Here is a 20,609-nt window from a genome sequence, read left to right on the forward strand (position 1 = left end):
ATTTTGGTGGAGAAACAAACTTTATTTTGCAGAGCTTTTGAGAATATTGTGTCTCATATCAATCACAGCCTTGCATTCAAGTATAAAGCAGCCTTGGGAAAGCTTCGGGCTTCTAGGTATTTTCCAATATTCTTGATAGAGGCAATTCTGGGAAAGCAGAAGGGATGACAAAAGGAATTCAAGTGAAATTTATGTAAGGCGACGCACTCAGTTGAAGCTAGAGTGATTTTTTTTGTTCTGTTTTTTGCGGTATGCGGGCCTCTCATTGTTGTGGCCTCTGCTCGGGACGTGCAGGCTCAGCGGCTATGGCTCACGGGCCCAGCCGCTCCGCGGTACGTGGGATCTTCCCGGACCAGAGCACGAACCCGCGTCCCCTGTATCGGCAGGCGGACTCTCAACCACTGCGCCACCACGGAAGCCCAAGCTAGAGTGTTTTTAAGCAACTGTAAAGTGAACGAGCTTTGCCGCAGTCCAGGCTTTAACGAAAGCTTTGTAAAACTCATAAGCTTTGCTGCTTATACTTCTCTCATCATCTAAATGAATAACAGGATATACCAGAATGGTAGTGATTGCATAGAAAAGAAAAATAAGAGGCTCCTTGTGAGAATATGTTTTATTATAGCAGTCACAGTCCACGTGTGTACAGATTAATGACATGGGAGACTTTTGGTCTCCAAGCACAGTGCTCTCACTTAGTATACTATAATTTAAAATTAGATATTCATATTGTAGTGGAATGTGGGGTAATGGGCATAGTCAAACACAATTAGCTGGGAGTGAAAATTGGTACAAACTTTCTGGAGAGCAATTTGGTACCATTTACTAACATGCAAAGTGCACACAACTGTTGACACAGCTATTCTATTATAATTGCTTTATGTGATTTACTTTTATATATTCATAAATGTTTTCCAAGATGTATCATAATGTAGATTAGCTTGAAATAGCAAAATTAGGATACAGTTGAAATGCTAATAAATTAACTGAGTGATTAAGTAAACTATAGTACATGTACGTGAGGTATATCTGCATGTGCTGATATGGAATATATTTTCAAAATATATTGTTATAACTAAAAACTGAAGAACAGACAAGATATAGTGTATGATCCCATTGTAAAAATAAAAGTTATGAGCAGAAGATAAAAAATAGAGGGTGGGGGACTTCCCTGATGGTCCAGTGGTTAAGACTTCGCCTTGCAATGCAGGGGGTGCAGGTTTGATCCCTGGTCGGGGAGCTAAGATCTCACATGCCTCACGGCCAAAAAAACCAAAAAAAATTAAAAAAACAAGTAATATTGTAACACATTCAATAAAGACTTTAAAAATTGTCCACATCAAAAAAAAAAAAAAAGCGTGGGAAGATGTGGTTTATTTTTCTGGAGATAGATGCAGGAATCATTTAAATCAAGTTAACTGTATTGCTAAGGATTATATTGTTCTGGTTACCTTTTTAATCACATCACTATGCAACTTTTTAACAATATTACAACAATATTCTCATGGGATTGTGGGCTAGTATTTTTAATGTACACATTTTTTTGAAAAAGAAAATAATATATAAGTATTCATAAAGTAGCTATGTTAAGATAAATGTTTATTTTCAAATAAAGTGATAAAATAGATTTTTATCTATTTAGTATGTTTTAGTAACAAAGCCATCTTTAATTATGTAAGCATCTTTGTGAGCATGATTCTTACCTAGTTTAGAAAATTTCAATCCTGAGATATTTGACCATTGTGAGTCTTTGAAAAACAGAAAATAAATCCTTGTTTATCAAAAATACAATAATAACTATTAGGATTATTTTGTTAAATAATTTTAATAAAAATCAATGTATAACATTATTATACTAATCAAATAATTATTTGGACCCCTACAGATTGTAAAATATATACTGTTATAGAATGAATTTAAAGATATATAGGTCAAATGCATTTTGAAATTACTTTAAAATTATTAGTAGTAATTTTGAATGTTAAATCCATAAAAAACATTAAATGAAATGATGATACTACTACCAAGAATAAATATTTAAGCATTTATTGAGCTGGCAATCAGACAGTGAGCTATGCACTTTAAACACAACACTATGTGGAACTAAGATGGAAAACATTCTCAGAGCAACCTGGTAGAAAGAAAAACTAGAACTTTAAGAATAAGAGATGCTAAAATTAAAATAGGGAATAAAACGTCATGGAATTAGTGTTCTTTTCAGTAGTGATATGTCCTGCATCTGTTAGCAATATATCATGTTTATTGAGGTTCTTTCAGCACATGAAGCAAGCAGCATAGAGGACAGTCTGATAAATAGCTGACTAGCATTTCTGAATCATCAAGTGTATCAGGCAGAGTACATTACAGACAGTGTTTCACACAATTAAATCCTCAATTAGAACCTGAAAATCATCTCTACTACCCTAACGTGGAAGATTTAATGCTTTCATAATGGAATAAGTTTTTATATTCTTTGCCTTTCCTCTTTTATCATATCCTAATAAAAAAACCTTACTTGATCATTGAGATTGGCCTTCCTTATATTTCAAAATATAATAGTGCCATTTTTACAACTAGAATATGTATTTGGAAAACTCTACTAACTGTGTTGACCTACCTGCTTTAATTTGTCAGACTGATAAGATAAAGCTTAAGTGAGTATTTTAATTTAATAGAAATTTTAATAAAAATATTATCAGAAATTTAATCTTGATAAAAAAAAAGTCTCCTTGTAAAAAGATATTGTATTGCTGAGTGCCCAGTACAAAGGACGATACACAGAATAACTATAAGCAATTTTGTTCCCCTGTTATAGCACTTAAGCACATAGCACATATATAAAAATGCTCTTTTTACATAAGAAGTTCTTATTTGGGCTTCCCTGGTGGTGCAGTGGCTGAGAATCCACCTGCCGATGCAGGCGACACGGGTTCGTGCCCCGGTCCGGGAAGATCCCACATGCCGCAGAGCGGCTGGGCCCGTGAGCCATGGCCGCTGAGCCTGTGCGTCCGGAGCCTGTGCTCCGCAATGGGAGAGACCACAACAGTGAGAGGCCCGCGTACCGCAAAAAAAAAAAAAAGAAGTTCTTATTTTATGTTTAAGGAAATTTAAAATATATGGCAAACCATAAATAAATAAAAATTTAAAAATTACTCTTCAATCCATTCTGAAAGTCCTATGAATTTTTAGTGTTACTCTTGACAGAAGAAAAAGTCCTTGCAACAATCCGAGTGTTTATTCAAGAAATATGGCTGAATCTCAGAATAGTGATCTTCATGGCATTTTAACCTGCCCTAATTCTATCTTTCTGTCCCCAACTCTGTGATAGCCTTAAAAACCAAGACCTCCCAACAATAACTTTGAAAACCAGTTGTCAAGCAGTCGCTGAAAGGGGCAGAACAAGTTTGGAGCTCCATAAAAGCTCTACCCTCAGATTTTTTTCACCGTTTTACCTATCCAGCAGCTTGCTGAAAAGCTTCCTTCTCAGGACTTGTCTTTATTTAATCTGGTTCAGAGCTTACTCTGTGCAGAAATCTTATTCCAAAAGCATTTGCTGAAAACAATAAGTGGCAATTTAACATCACAGCTGCCTGAGGCATCTTTACCAGCTGGGGCTGTCAAGAGACTGACCAAAAAACTTAAAAGGAAAATTATGGGAATCAGATAGCCATAGGACATTCTGAAAAGATAAGGCAAATTCTAGGGAATATCTAAAGGGCCATGTATATACAGAGGGTATTGCACTTACCCAGGAAAGACTTGTAAAGCCTTAATTTAATATCTCTAGCCAACTTAATCTCAATGCAAGCAGAAAATGAAATATAAGAAATAAAAACTGCCTGCTGGAGTATTGAAGACATAGCCAAACACACACACACACACACACAGCCCCTTATCAAAGACTGGAAGTCTTTTTTTTTTTTTTTTAAGACTTTAATTAATTAATTTATTTTTGCTGTGTTGCGCCTTTGTTTCTGTGCGAGGGCTTCCTGTAGTTGTGGCAAGCAGGGGCCACTCTTCATCGCGGTGCTCGGGCCTCTCACTATCGCGGCCTCTCTTGTTGCAGAGCACAGGCTCCAGACGCGCAGGCTCAGTAGCTGTGGCTCACGGGCCCAGTTGCTCCGCGGCATGTGTGATCCTCCCAGATCAGGGCTCGAACCCACGTCCCCTACATTGGCAGGCGGACTCTCAACCACTGCGCCACCAGGGAAGCCCCGGAAGTCTTATTAATTCAAGGTATTTAAGGAAATCTCTGTCGAATAATTATGTGACCATTAAGCTAATCAGACAGAGACTTCAGTGACCACATACGACAAAGTAAAAAGGTTTAAAGACTAGTTCAGAAAAGTCTCTAAATAAACAAACAACAAGAATAACAATGATAATCCTTGGGTGAGGTAATGTGATGGGGAAGTATCTGATTTTCAGAATTGCTACATTGCATTTTTCATACATGTATCTGTTCCAAAAATGTATAAAGGACACTCACAAGCCAGAAATAGCAAAAAAATAAATAAATAAGTAAATAAATAGACATCCTCTAAATAAGATATAGAAATGGCCAATAAGTACATGAAAAGAAGCTCAATATCATTAGCCACCAGAGAAATTCAAACTTAAACAAGATACTCTTTACATGCACTGGCATGACTATAATTAAAAAGACAAATAATAAAATGGGTTGGTGGTATTGTGGAGAAATTTGAAGCCTTATGCATTCTTAATGGGAATACAAAATGGTGCAGCCTCTTTGGAAAATAATTTGACAGTTCTTCAAAAAATAATAAACATAATTATCATATGATCCAAATACTCCATTTCTAGATAAGGTAATTGAAAGCATATGTTCACACACACACACACACACACAGCTTGCATGTAAATATTCATAGCAATATTATTCATAATAGCCAAAAGTTAAAACAACTCATATGTTCCTCAACTGATGAAAAGATAAATAAAATGTGATATATCAATAAATGGATTTTTTTGGACATAAAAAAGAATGAGAATGGTATTAGAAACTGAAATCTAGATATCAGGAGTGCTCATCATTATTGAGTTGTTGCTATTTATCCTTTCAATACACAGAGCTTGGAAATATATATAACATGTTGTGCATGTGTGTGTGTATGTGTACATACACATATTTATTTCTATTATCTCTATACCTATACCTATAGCAATATACTAAAATCCATAAGTTCAGGCAAGTATCTTCAGTGTCAGTCCAGTACTACAGGGTTCATTTCAGTTATTCTCTTCCCTTATTTGTAACTCTTTTATCCAAAAGTGAGAAATCTGTCTCCTATAATTATCAATTATTTTTACTTACTTGATCAATGACTAAAATGATGTTGTATAGGTAGCAGCCATCCACCCACCAATCCCAGCATAAAGATATTTCCCACTTCACTTTTGTTCTAAGATCATTGCTGAGCCACTACTATCTTCACCTCCTGCCCAAATGACCTCTTCACCCAAATGATGCTTCAACCCAGCGTGACATGCTGCCAACAAACACATCCTCCCTACCCACAGAGAACCTTCGTACTCTACACAAACTTCAACATACTGTTCAGCTTTAAATACCCCCATGGTGCCATCTTTCTCACCATACTGGTGTTGCCTTATCCCATGCCAGGCCTTCATTGTCACCTTGCTTCATAATTGCTTTCCTCACCCCACTTGGGCTCCAATGCCCTACTCTAGGACTCCTACATACCATAGATGCCTTTCTCACACTCCTTGATCTCTGACACACAAGACTGGTCATTCTCCCACCCAAATGTTCCCCTCACCCTGCTTTGGCTCTGAAATTTCCCTGCAGATCCATCACTGCTCCCCCACCTACTGAATGGCTATTCTCCTTACTCTGTTCCAGTTAAGACAGTCCCCACTGGGTCACCATAGCTGCCCCTCACTCTTCTCACATGATAGACATCTTCCTTGGTCTTCGTAAAACAGACTTAATCTATAAGGAAGGGAAGGGGAAAAAATGGAAGGAGAGGTGAACAAAAAGGCAAGTAAGAAGAAGAGCTATAACTTCCTTACCAAATATTCACCATATATTTGGAACATCTTATTATGTTTATAAACGTGTCAACATAAATATTTTTTATAATATTCTGACATATTGACCTATAATAATTTAGTAATTTTCCAATTTGAGATATGTATTTATTTCCAATTATTTTTCACAATTAGAAATTCAAAGAGGTCAAATAATTGTATTGGTTTTAGAGCTTTAAATTGTTTTCCTGAACTTTTGGGGTTATTTGTATTTCACCACCTGTATGTAAGAAAACATTTTCTCCTTGTCTTCTCTTGACATTTTGGTTTGGGATATTATTTATTGTGTAATATGAGAGATAAAATGTAGCATCTCATTTAATTTTGTCTTTGGTTGCTAGCAGGATCTGTTATTGTTTTATATGCATGTTTATCATTTGCATTTTTAGTCTCGTGAATTTATTGTGTATATCCCCAAACCATCTTCCCTATTTTGTTTTATTCTATTCATTAATTTTCATGTGTTCCTTAGACAAGATAGATAAATAGCGTTATAAGATTAACAAATGCTTAACTTTTTCCTACCCATGTTTAGTGTGAATATTTTCTGAATTCAGTTTTGCCATTTCTATAAGGCTTTGGTTATAAAAATATTTTATTTTTTAAGTAAATATTTAAAAGTAATTTATTTTATGATTTATATCTGTGATTTAAATTTCTAGAATCCTTCCTTATCATATGAACTTATATAGACATATATATATTGCCTAAAGTTTTTCTAGTTCTTTTATCATTTCTTTTCAAAATATAATTCTTATTGATCTAAAATCATTTTGGCATTGAGTGCAAGTGATTATTCATAAAGCATTTATCAACTAATGAATTACTTAAATTGCAAAGCACTGAGGCATATTTCTGTCTTCTAGATTTCATTTGTCAATTTCTATGCCAGTTTAATGTGTTATTATAATGCATATTAATATGCTATAGAAAAAAATCCTCTTCCATTAAGTTTTTCAGAATTTTCTGATATTCTTATGCATTTACTTTACAGATGAATTTTAGAATGATTTAGTCATTAATATATTGCACTCACAACTTGATTGGAATTGTGTTAAATATGCATATCAGTTTGGGGAGGGTGTATGATTATCCTCTGTAAGACATTCAGCCAAAATTTCACTTGTGGCCTTCAATTTTTATGACTTTTTAAATTTGTAAATCCTGTGGATTTCTTATTAAATTCAGCCCTTGTTTTATGTTTTTGGTTACTTTGATAATAGACTGCTCATTTTTCCTTTTTAGTTTTTACCACATTTTTCTTTGCATATCAAAAAGACATCGATTTTTTTTGTACTCCTTTTTCAATGCTACAAGTCAACTTAAATTCTAAAAATTCTCATGTTTTTTTCAGTCAAATCCGTAAGTGTCTATTTTAAAGTGAAAATATGCTTGGTATATATGATTTTTCTTTTGTTTGGTAACCTACATTAAAAAAGTTATTTCATTACTGACTAAATAATATGTAGTATTTTGCATAATTTTATCACAAATAAAAGTGATCTTTTCACTTCTGAGTATATTTTAAAAAAAAACTTTTTAAGTCCATTCTCCTTACTAGTAATAATCTATCTTACAAAAGAACAAACTTCATGATTTCCCTAGTTTTCAACATTTGGTTAATATCCTTTTGTTTCTTTTCTCTTTAGCTATTGAAATAATTCTGTAGAAGATAGCAGTGAAGATTGTATCTTTAAAGTTAGATAATTCTGAGCATGAAACCCAGCGCAATAATTTACTTGTTGTGTGATAGACACATTCTTCAATTAAGGATGTTAAGAAGGAAGTACCCAATAGGATGCTTGGAAAGAGTAAATGAAGTCAGGCATGTAATGTGCTTAACAGCATGCCTGCCACATAGTAAATGCTAAATAAATAAATATATACACACAGGAAAAGACAAGAAAAAAGTGAAGACCACATGGAGACAGCTTCCTAGAAGTTAAATTAAGGAGTACAACTTCATAAACATATTTAAGGAATTGAAATATTACTTAAAAAACAAAACTTTTTGAGATAATTTAAAATGTTTTTCGATGTAATGCAGTTAGAATAAATAATGCAGAGAGATTCTGAGAAACCTCTACCCAGTTTCCTCTAATGGTGATATCTTGCAAACTATAGTACGGTATCACAAAAAGTATACTGACATGGATCCAGTTGAGATACAGAACATTTCCATCACCACAAGGACCCCTCTCATTATCCTTTTTGGCTATACACAAATTATTCCCCACATATCTGTCAACCGTTAATCTTTTTCATTTCATACTTTTGTAATTTTAATATAAATGAAACAATAAAGTATGCAGCCTGTATTAAAGCCTGATTGACTTTTTTCACTCAACATAATTCTCTAGAAGTTCATCCAAGTTGTTGCATACATCAATAGTCTGTTCCTTTTTAAATTGCTGAGTAGTATTCCATGGTATGAATGTAGCACAAGTTGTTTATTCACCCATTGAAGAACATCTGGGTTGTTACCTGTTTTGGGATATTACAAATAAAGCTTCTCAAAATATTCATGTACAGGTTTTTAAGTGAACATAACTTTTCATTTCTCTGGTATAAATGTCCAGAAATGCAACTTTTGTGTTATATAGTAACTACATGTTTAGCCTTATAATAAACTGTCAAACCATTTTTCAGAGGAACATAGTCCCATCACCAAGACACGATTGATTTATTTTCTCCACCTCCTTTAGAGCATTTGATATTGTCATTATTTTTTATTTTAGCTATTCTGATAGGTTTGTAGTAATATCTCATTGCAGTATTATTTGTACTTCACTACTGATTGGTGATATAGGATGTGCTTTTATGTATTTACTTGCATTTGTGTATTTTCTGCAGTGAATATCCAAACATTTTCTTCTATGGTTGCTACGAAAAGTTCTATAGTTTTGCATTTTAAGTCCATGATCCGTTTTGAGTTATTTTTTTATAACGTGTGAGATTTATGTCAAGGTTCTTTTTTTTCTTCTTCTTTTTTTTTTTTTTTTTTTTTTTTTTGCCTATAGATGTCCAATTTGTTCTAGCACCATTGTTCAAAAGAGTATCCTTTCTCCAATGAATTGTTTTTACATATTTGTCAGAAATCATTCGGTTTTCTTCCCACTGGACCCCTCTGGAACTCCCTGGTAGGGAAATCAGAGCACAGCCCGCTCTGCCAGAGAAGGGTTGCTTTATTCCAGCTGATAGGGGAGGGAATATATTCTCCCTCCTTGAGTCATGGACACTACCAGGCAGGGGAATTGGAGTACTGTTTGCTTCTGCCAGGTGGGGGATGGACAGCCCCCTGAAGATGTGTGATGGGGGTGGTTTCCATTGGTATTAGTTTGGAGAAGGACGGGTATTGGCAAAAAGGTCTCCTGTCCTTAGGCCATCATTATCCTAGGCATAAGCTTCTTGGAGATTTTTGCCTGTGTCTGTTGGCAGTTCCTGATTGGGGACTTCTGCAGCCTTCTGTCTGGGATATATGGGAGGCAATAATTCCAAGCAATTAACTCAATTTCGTTTCTTTTTATGGCTGAGTAATATTCCATTGTATATATGTGCCACATCTTCTTTATCCATTCATCTGTCGGTGGACACTTAGGTTGCTTCCATGTCCTGGATATTGTAAATAGAGCTGCAATGAACATTTTGGTACATGACTCTTTTTGAATTATGGTTTTCTCAGGGTATATGCCCAGTGATGGGATTGCTGGGTCATATGGTAGTTCTGTTTTTAGTTTTTTAAGGAACCTCCATACTGTTCTCCATAGTGGCTGTATCAATTTACATTCCCACCAACAGTGCAAGAGGCTTCCCATTTCTCCACACCCTCTCCAGCATTTATTGTTTGTAGACTTTCTGATGGTGGCCATTCTGACTGGTGTGAGATAATATCTCATTGTAGTTTTGATTTGCATTTCTCTAATGATTAATGATGTTGAGCATTCTTTCATGTGTTTGTTGGCAATCTGTATATCTTCTTTGGAGAAATGTCTATTTAGGTCTTCTGCCATTTTTGGATTGGGTTGTTTGTTTTTTTGATATTGAGCTGCATGAGCTGCTTTTGTATATTTTGGAGATTAACCCTTTGTCAGTTGCTTCATTTGCAAATATTTTCTCCCATTCTGAGGGTCGTCATTTCGTCTTCTTTATGGTTTCCTTTGCTGTGCAAAAGCTTTTAAGTTTCATTAGGTCCTGTTTGTTTATTTTTGTTTTTATTTCCATTTCTCTAGGAGGAGGGTCAAAAAGGATCTTGCTGTGATTTATGTCATAGACTGTTCTGCCTATGTTTTCCTTTAAGAGTTTGATAGTGTCTGGCCTTACATTTAGGTCTTTAATCCATTTTGAGTTTATTTTTGTGTATGGTGTTAGGGAGCGTTGTAGTGAGGTGAATGGACCTAGAGTCTGTCATACAGAGTGAAGTAAGTCAGAAAGAGAAAAACAAATACCGTATGCTAACACATATATTTGGAATCCAAGAAAAAAAAAAAAAAGGTCCTGAAGAACCTAGGGCAAGACAGGAATAAAGACACAGACTTACTAGAGAATGGACTTGAGAATATGGGGAGGGGAAAGGGTAAGCTGTGACAAAGTGAGAGAGTGGCATGGATATATATACACTGCCAAACGTAAAATAGATAGCTAGTGGGAAGCAGCCACATAGCACAGGGAGATCAGTTCAGTGCTTTGTGACCACCTAGAAGGGTGGGATAGGGAGGGTGGGAGGGAGGGAGACGCAAGAGGGAAGAGATATGGGAACATATGTATATGTATAACTGATTCATTTTGTTATAAAGCAGAAACTAACACCATTGTAAAGCAATTATACTTCAATAAAGATGTTTAAAAAATAAATACATAAATAATTCCAAGGAATTCATCACCAATATTGTTTATCCTCATCCTAGTCATTCATGTTACTGTCTTTTCATTCTGTATTTTAGAAACATGTCTCAACTTTATCCTTTATATATTTGATTGGACTTTCTGCAGTGTTAATTCTGTTTACCTGGCTTCTATGTGGATAATTTTGTGTTCTTTTTTTATCCCTCCAGTATTTTTTCCTGGGTCCTCTTCTTATCAGTTAATTTACTTCTCCCTTTCTTGCTTCAGCACATTATGTTGTTTATTCATTATTCCTTATCTTGTTTAGTAGAGGTCATGTCTTTAGTCTTACTTGGGAACATAGAACAGATTATATACATATACTCAGAATTTTTTCTTCATTATTAAAGTGCTGTTCTTTTTAGTTTTCAATATAATATTTCCTTTCAAATGTCAGCATTACTTATAAGCCCAATTTTTGATATCTTTCTAAATGACTAAAAATTTACTGTTTGTCACCAGGCATGGTGCCTGGTCTTATCCATTTCTTGGTTTTAGAATCCTTCCGTCTATTCTTTAGTTTCTGTTGCTTCTAGCAGAGAATCATTGATGTAGTTCATCGGAATAGGTTTTCACCAACTCTTACTGCTCTTTTCTTTAACTTTAAGCAGAAGAATGTGTCTTCCAAAATATCGGAAAAATCTTAATTTTTTTCAAACATGCAGGTAATGATAAGGACTCTTTCTTAATCAGGCTCTGCCTCAACCTACCCAGACCAACACCTTATGCTCTTTGATGACAACTTTCAACATGCAGAGTGCTAACATCACTCTTTAACTATAACCTGGTGATAGCCTAAGAATTGCAGTACCTGGATGGATGATAAAAATATGGATGGCACATAAGACAAAGAAAAGAGGTGAGAAAGAAGCTTAAGAAACGATACTATCTTGGTTACTCAATAAAGACTGATAGAGTAGGGACAGTGTCACGTTTTTAATTTTTTCATCAAAATCTTCATCTTAATGGAGGGAGAAAAAAGTAGTTAAGGCCAAAATCATATTATTTCTACTTCCAATGTAATAATGCTGATCTCAAACGTATATATATCCAAATGGGTTAACATTCAGATCCTTTAACACTTTGCTGAAATTTTATTGCATAATCTTACTCTTTTTCCATGGTAGTATTATTTATAGTTTTCTTGTGCTCAAGGACACTGTGATGTGGAAACAGGAATAATTAAATCAGGAACTGCCATTCTGGTGTTATATTAATTCAGAACTTAATGCACATTTCAAAAGGAATGTAAGAAATATGTTAGAAGTTAGAATCTTTTATAAAAGTACATTACAGAAATTCAGATGCATGATTGATTAAGTTATTCCTTACAAATACAAATAGGAGCCAGATCTTACTCCCCTCCAAAAAGACACATTTTATTTAATAGCTCATTATGTTAGATTTGTTTATTGCTCTAGAAAATGTCATCATGGTAGTGGAGTCAGGCAGATAAAGCAAAAATTAATTTAAAACCTATCATAGGGCTTCCCTGGTGGCGCAGTGGTTGAGAGTCCGCCTGCTGATGCAGGGGACGCAGGTTCGTGCCCCGGTCCGGGAGGATCCCACATGCCGCGGAGCAGCTGGGCCCGTGAGCCATGGCCGCTGATCCTGCACGTCCGGAGCCTGTGCTCCGCAACTGGAAAGGCCACAACAGTGAGAGGCCCGCATACCGCAAAAAAAAAAAAAAAAAACCTATCATATACTGACAAATCATATCAATACAGGAAAACTTTTAAGAGACAAAGAAAAATGTAAGTTTGGATATTGTACTGCCATGCTCTCAAAATTTGGCAATAATTTTAAAAATATCTCAACAGGGAACTGAGGTTTACCTATTAACAGTAAGGTACAAATGTGAGAAAATGCACACTGTGTGAATGAATGCATGAATAACTGAAAGAGAGGGAGTCTGACGTGAAACAAAAAATAAGAATGAAAGTCTTGGTGGATCCCAATACATATTCAGTATGACAGCCAAAAAACTGTCCTTACAAGTTGCCATTTGAGGGCGGTGAGTAAATACCATTATTATTTTATGTTAATGAAAAAATGTGAAGTGATTGGAACAAATAGAGTCCTGGTATAAATAATTGCCAAAGGTTTTTACACTTTAGGTTTAAGCATAAAAATAAAATGCCAATTGCACATTTCATTACTACATGATTGCATAGTCTTGGCATTTTAATCTTATTCATGGAATTAGGCAGATAGGCAACTAACTTCATATATTCTAGTATCTTTGAGGAATTCTTTTTTAGATAAAAAATGAAAATAGATTTAAAATGTGCATTTTGGAAAAATATATGATAAAATACTGACATATCTGTAGGCAGCATGACATTCCCTAGCAAACTACTGACAGCTGGAGAGCTTCATCAACCCAGTTTGCAGTCAGCTGTTTCAAATGGCATAAATTCTCCACCAAACTGCATAGATACATTTATCAATTTCTGCAGGTTGTGAATTATAGATCTGTTTAAGACTGTGTTCGGCGTGCAAACTCAAAGAAAAAAATGAGCCAACAGTTGAAAACTACTAATTTTATAGTATCTAGAATAGTTGTTAAGCATTCCAACTTAGAGCTAATTTATTCAGTGTGTCAAAGATAACAACAATGAGGAATAGCTTTCATAATATATAAAACCTTAATAAATACAATTTTATTTTATATATTTAGGAGGTTGATAACATGTCATTCTCCATGCTTTTTGTTGTCCGGCTAAATCATGAGAGGAGAATATTATGATATCAATTTTCTGTATTTTTCTCACCAAATTCTGTGTGGTTGTGACAGAGATTGCTTGTTTTTCACCAAAATCCTTTTTCTACTCTTTCCATTAAAAAAAAAAGAAAAGAAAAAAGAAAGAACTGTAGCTGGATATATACTACTGCTCAGCTAAACTATCCTTTCCAGCCTTCCTTATAGTTAGAAATGGTGAGGAAATTTTTGCTAATTGAATGTAAACCAAAGTGATATCTGTCACTTCCATGTTTGGATGTTATAAAAACAGTATGCTAATTCCATACTTCCTTTCCCCTCCTTGCCAGTGAAACTCAGACATAGCAGTGACCCAGCTTCAACCATGCAATAACAACATGCCCTAGTACAGGGGTTGGCAAACTGTAGCCTACAAGCCAAATTCCTCCTTCTGCCTGTTTTTAAAAACTTTTTACTGGAACATAGCCACGTCCATTCATGACATAGAGCCTATGGCTACTTTCGCACAACAATGGCTGAGTTGAGTAGCTGCACCATATACCGTATACCCTGGAAAGCCTAAAATATTTATACTCTGTCCCTTTACAGAAAAAGTTTGCAGGTCCCTGCCCTAGAGAATGGCAGAACATGATGGAAGCAGTCTGAGTCCCTGGATGAGCACACTGATTGAGCAGGGCTGTACCACTACCCTGGACTCATCACTCCAGGAGTGTTATAGGAGACAGAAATTTATTTTCTTTAAAACCACTGTATTATTGGGTCTCCTAATTACCAGCAGCTTGCTATTTTCCTAAATCAAGCCCCTCTGAAACGGATATGAAAATGAACAGCAGCAAGAAAATAATATGAGTTCCCAAAATTAAAGCTAAATATCTAATCAACACTGTCCTAACTCTACAACATAACATACTTCATTCTGGAATTTTTTCTCTTTAATAATAAGCATCGTAGAGACAAGTATACTATTTTACTATAATTAATATGCAGGTAGTATAGCTAACAAGTTTCATGGAGGATATCCATTTTGCTAACAAATGTTTGTCTTCAGTACCATATGAGAATTAATACACCTTTTAAATCTAATATCCAAAAAATGTATGTGTGCAATTTTAACATAACTGGCCTTAAGTTCTGTAATGAACATCTTTTCATTTGTTCAAAGAGAATATCTGACTTATCTTGTATATAAACCAAGTTACTATTGTCAAAGTTATTCCATTAAGTGCTCTCCGATCTTGAACCATATATCTAGAGAAGGGTCACTGATATTTTTTTAGGTTTTAAGAATGATATAATAACAGAATATGCTGTATTCTGAAAACAATGCAAAAACATGAATACTGATTATTGGAATATCCTGTTCATCTCTTCTAGCTATAGCATCTTCTACAATGAAAGCATGAATTCTAATTTTATCTGTGTACTTGCCAGGTTTTCTATCAATTTGTAATTATACTATCTGTAGTAAAATTTCAACAAGAATAATACTGTTAGTAACTTCGGCAAGAGAAACACAATGGTTCATGGCAATCAAGGTGGACTTTTTCTAAGGTACCTAAAACAGAGAAGTTATACATTTGAAATTGAGCTAAAAACTAAATATGAACATTTTACATTAAAAATAGTACACAAAATTATTTATGAATGTGTGTAATTCATTTGAAGTGTCAATAATTTGCAATCAGTATAAGACTACTCTTCATTTTCCAAATTTAAAAACAATGCTGTAACCAAACATAATCATACCTTGTTTAAAAGCCCTTTCTAAATTGTTTCATATTACTTGAGAAGCTTTAGGAATAGCCTAGCAAACTGACCTCAAGACAATCTAAGGCCTAAGAAAAATGAAAATTAGCCACCAGGATTGGATAATAATGAAGTAAGAGACCCTGTTAGTTTTGCTTAAATACAAGGTGATGTTCTTCTCTCTTAAAGCGTGGGTGCTCCTAATCTGGAAAAATAGATACTGAGTTCATCTAAATATCCCCTATTTATTTTTTTTAACCTTTCAATTATAATTTTTTAAAAACAATTGTCAACTGAAAAGGACATTTTGCTGGAATTTCTTTAGATGTTGTACTGTTTTGCCACATATTCACAAAAACAGAAAATGATGAAAACTCTCCTCCACAACATTTAAAACTAAAAGTGACAGATTAAAAATGTGGGAGCAATTGATATTAAATGTAAGACAAATAGAACTAGGATAAGAAAAATCTACCAGCTCCCAACATAGCGCTGATTTGTTTTGTGAAACAGGAATCAGATGAGGAATCTAGAATCTCCTCAATTTTTCCATGTTTTCAGTATGTAGGACTTGGCAAGAACATTACCTTGTGAGGTTAAGTATTCCTCCCAATTTATAACCCCTCCACATTTTTATATGATATTGTTTGCTGTAACACAAGTGATTTTGCAATTCAAAAAATAAAAATGAAAAGAGTTAGTAACAATGGAATGATTTTAGAAAATTCTGGGACTCATCATCTCCAAAAGTAAATTTTAGAGCATGATAGCATGCCAATAATAAGCTTTGAGTGCTGGACCTTTTGTTCAGAGAATTGTACTTGTACATACATTGTATTCAGAATATCAGAAAAACAAAACTAGAGACAGCAGAAAAGAACATTACACTATTTTATAAAAGGTATATTACACTGTATTATAAGAGGTATAGAGGTATAAAATTTTAATGGCTCTAGAGGAATTCAGTTCACCTTGCTTGGCTTCTAAAAGTAATAACAGAAAATCAGAAGTATTCCTTATTAAATAACATAAACTGTTTACTTTAAATTCAAAATCTCATTAGCACCATTATAATGTCATCTTGGCAACACTAAGAAAAAAATGATACCACGAAAAACAGAATGTGTAATACAGAAGACCAGAGAAGATTTCACAGATAGACAAAAGACACAGCCAATAAAAATACTGATTGAAATTAAAAGCAAAAAAATGCCATGTTATGATATGGGTAATATGTACTCATGACCCCAATAAATTGACCATATACAATGATCAAAATTTTAACAAAAGTCCATGTACCTACTAGTCATGTTTGTTGCTTATTTGTGAACAATATAATCAGACTCTGATTGAATTAAGCAGAAAATACTTTATTGATACTAATGTTGACAGTTCACTGAATCTCTAGAAGGAGGGAGAAACAGGCTTAGAAAGTCAGCAGGAGGAAAAGAAAACTAGCCAGCCAGAGCTATTGGTCAATTATCATTCACCAAACAGTCTAGTGAAGGCATCAGTTGCCAACAGCCCTCAACACCAGATGGCACACCCTGAACCATGGATACCATTTGAAATGGATATTGGATGCTACCATTAGCAATGATGCTGCTGTCTCCCATGAAAACTACATGTTGCTCCTTCCACTAATGGCAGCATTTGGCTCCAAATGCATTTTTCATGGTTCTGCTTCTTTGCATCATTAAATCCTGCATACAAGTCAGAGGTAAGAGTCTGAGGCTAAGCAATTTTTGTGTGTTCTGGTTGAAAGGACAACTAGGGAAGTAAATATCTAGTTTTTTTTGGTTTCATATTATTAGAGTCAAACTCTATGCTTATATGTATAGACAGTTCCCCAGAGAAATGAGGTTATGTGTTGGGAAGCCAAAAAGAAAAAGGAAAAAAAAAAAATGTCCTAAGTAATTCCAACTTTAGTTTCACAATGTCATTATAAACCTTTCTCCCTATCATTTCACTCTCCCCAACTATGTTCCCACTAACATAATCCAATTATCTTCAAGCAATACAAATTATATCTCAAGGCTCATTAATTCCATATTTATCCCCAAGCTAAATACATCTAGGTGATGGCCATTCTTTTTTTAGTTTCCTAGACTCAGAAATGAAGCTGGAAAAAAAAAAAAAGAAAGAAAGAAAGGAAGAAAAAAAGAAAGAAAGAAAGAAATTTCACTACATAAATAGATATAACATATAATAAGATTATACATCAGAATAATATGTATTATATTATACTTATCTATATACGTATTACATCTTTGAAATATATGTACATCCATCTATGTGATATATATTACTACAAGAGGTTATATATGATATATATATGATATACATATATGTGTGATACAACAGGAAGAGATGCTGGCATAGGACACAGTTCTCAGTTCTCACTTCACCTCTCTAACTGGCACTAGGGCATGGCTGTCACAAATGATTTCACTCTCGTTATTCATTCCTTTTTCTTTTTCTATATCTTCAACTATTGCTTTAGTGCAATAATTTTTTTTTATCCTGAGGAACCTAAAATTTTGTCTCATGGATGTAAGCTCTTAATTACATGCACATGAAGTTATATTGGTGGTCTTAAACTAAACAGGAAGTACCCAAATGGCCCTCCATTTACTTAACTTCATGCCAGTGTGTTTGTTAATGAAGGATGCATTCTAGATTCACATTCCTGCCCCTTTCTTCCCTCTTGTCCTCCAGCAAACACTACAACTTCCTGTTTATTTTGAAAACAGATTATTAATTACAATAATCAAATAATCTGTCCCACTTTGGCATCGCAGAGACAAGATATGTGCATTTTGGCATTGGAAAAAATCATCTCATCTATGGTTCATTGACCTGAGCATATTTTGAATGCTTACTTGCTTAGTGTTGGCATCCCTTATTCTTTAAGGCTAGGTATTACATCTGGGTAGTAGGTTATATATAGTAGCACCAGCAAATCTATTGAACAGTTCTTTCATTTGCTCTCAGATAAGTTCCCAAAGGTGAAGCAATGTGGGTAGGCTACCATGATATAATCAAAGGCGTTCAATATAACCACAAAAGTCTTCAATAATTCTGCAGAAAAAAAAGGCAGGCATGGAAAGCAAAAAGAAATTTAAAATAAGTGTATATTTTCCTGAGAAATATTATAGTCCCATTCATAACAGAAAAGGTTCCAGGGTAATCAACTGCTGTAGGGAATAGGCTGGTCACATGGTGTATATTGCCACAGTGGGCTTGGCTGGTTTCTACTGGAGGGAAATTGGTTCATATGAAGAGAGAAACTTCATACAAGGAGAGAAAGATGTTAATTGAGGTCCTTTAATAACTTCCATCCTGCCATTAAATCCACAAATATATGAGTTCTGCTTAGAGTTCTTTCCTGACTGTTCTGTCTAAAACATCACCTGTCCTCATTTAATCTCTATCCCCTTACTCTGCACATAGCACTCTCTGACACAATATCATATATTTATGTTGTCTATTTGATTCGCTAGATTTTAAGCCAAGGATTTTGCCTGATTTGTTTACTTCTATATTTCTTGCACCTAAAATAGCTCCTGGCACATTAGAACTCCCCAATAATCCTAATATTGGTTGAGTGAGTAAATATACCCACTGAACAAACATGGCAGAAGGTAGGAAAAAGTGTTGAATTAATCATCTGTCGGTTTTTCTGGTGATTTCCAAAAACCTTTTCAGCAAATAGTCACTTTAATGATAACTCATAGGCCACCTATATTTTTGTGCTATAGACTATTAAAATGCCTTTTGCAAGCACTCCTGACACCAGTTCAAAGTCCATAACCATCTAACAAAAAAGAAAAAAAAATGACAGCTTGTAAATAAATGCATATACTTTTCTCAGGCCTGATCTTCTAGGCAAAGAGAAAACAAAAACAAAAGTAGTCCTTGAAGTTCTGCCTACTAGAAAGATTTCCCATCCTAACTGTCCTTCTGGACATTTTTCAGAAGATTTCAACATATTGGAAAAAGGCGTTTGTGGGTACAATAGGAACCAACACTGGTATTCTTTAAATAGTTTATTTTACAAGTATTTTTCTAATCTGTGATAGCTTTTGGCTTATTCTATAATAATGGTACTTACATTTATAGTAAGAAAATAAATGGAATAATTCTACCTAAAAATATCTTTTCCAACTATACTACCCAACTTAGGAACTTTGGAAATAAGCCTGTGGTTATTATGGGGTCTAGTGAGGTTTACTTGGAGTTAGACTTGTATCCAAACTCCTTTTAATAACTGCCCTACATAAGCCATCACAATGAGCAGCAAAGGATCTTTCTGGATCTGCAGGAATTAGTGCTAGTCTCCCATAATTCTGGAAACGTCTGGGTATTTCGGTTTCCTTAGTGCAAAGGTAGCCTGGTAATTATTCCCAGAACCCTAGAGAAGGCTATAAAGAACATTCACCACATACTCTAATGATGTTATGGCAGGATCCTTCCCTGGTTGTACTAAGATTTTTCTTCATTAAAGGTTTCCAAGGTATTTTTACTGGCTCAGGTCTTGGTAATGACTTATTACCATGTCAGACCAGTTGTCTTTATGTCCACCTTGCTCCTGCTTCTTCTTAAGTGTCCATTTTGGTCTCTGCCATCCTAGGATCCTGGGAGCCAATATTATGTGGCACGTGTCTCACAGATATCTCCAGGCTATAGGGAATATCCACTAACAAACTTTTTAAATATCTGGAGATCCTTTCTAAAAATGTTTAAATGTTTTAAATAGACTTTATTTTTTAGAGTGGTTTCATGTTTATAGCAAAAGTGATTGGAAAGTGTCGAGTTCCCATATATCCTCTATTCCCACACACGCACACCCTTCCCCACCACTGACATCCAGAATCGCCATGGTACATTTGTTACAAGTGATGAACCTACACTGACACATCATTTTCACCTAAAGTCCATTGTTTATACTAGGGTTCACTCTTGGTGTGGTACATTCTATGGGTTTTGACGAATGTGTAATGACACGTATCCCCCACTGTAGCATTTTACAGAATATTTTCACTGTCCTAAAAATTCTCTCAGGCTCGGGCTTCCCTGGTGGCGCAGTGGTTGAGAGTCTGCCTGCCGTTGCAGGGAACGCGGGTTCGTGCCCCGGTCCGGGAGGATCCCACATGCCGCGGAGCGGCTGGACCCGTGAGCCATGGCCGCT

The sequence above is a fragment of the Pseudorca crassidens genome, chromosome 4 (genome assembly GCF_039906515.1).
Source record: "Pseudorca crassidens isolate mPseCra1 chromosome 4, mPseCra1.hap1, whole genome shotgun sequence".
NCBI classification, from domain to species: domain Eukaryota; kingdom Metazoa; phylum Chordata; class Mammalia; order Artiodactyla; family Delphinidae; genus Pseudorca; species Pseudorca crassidens.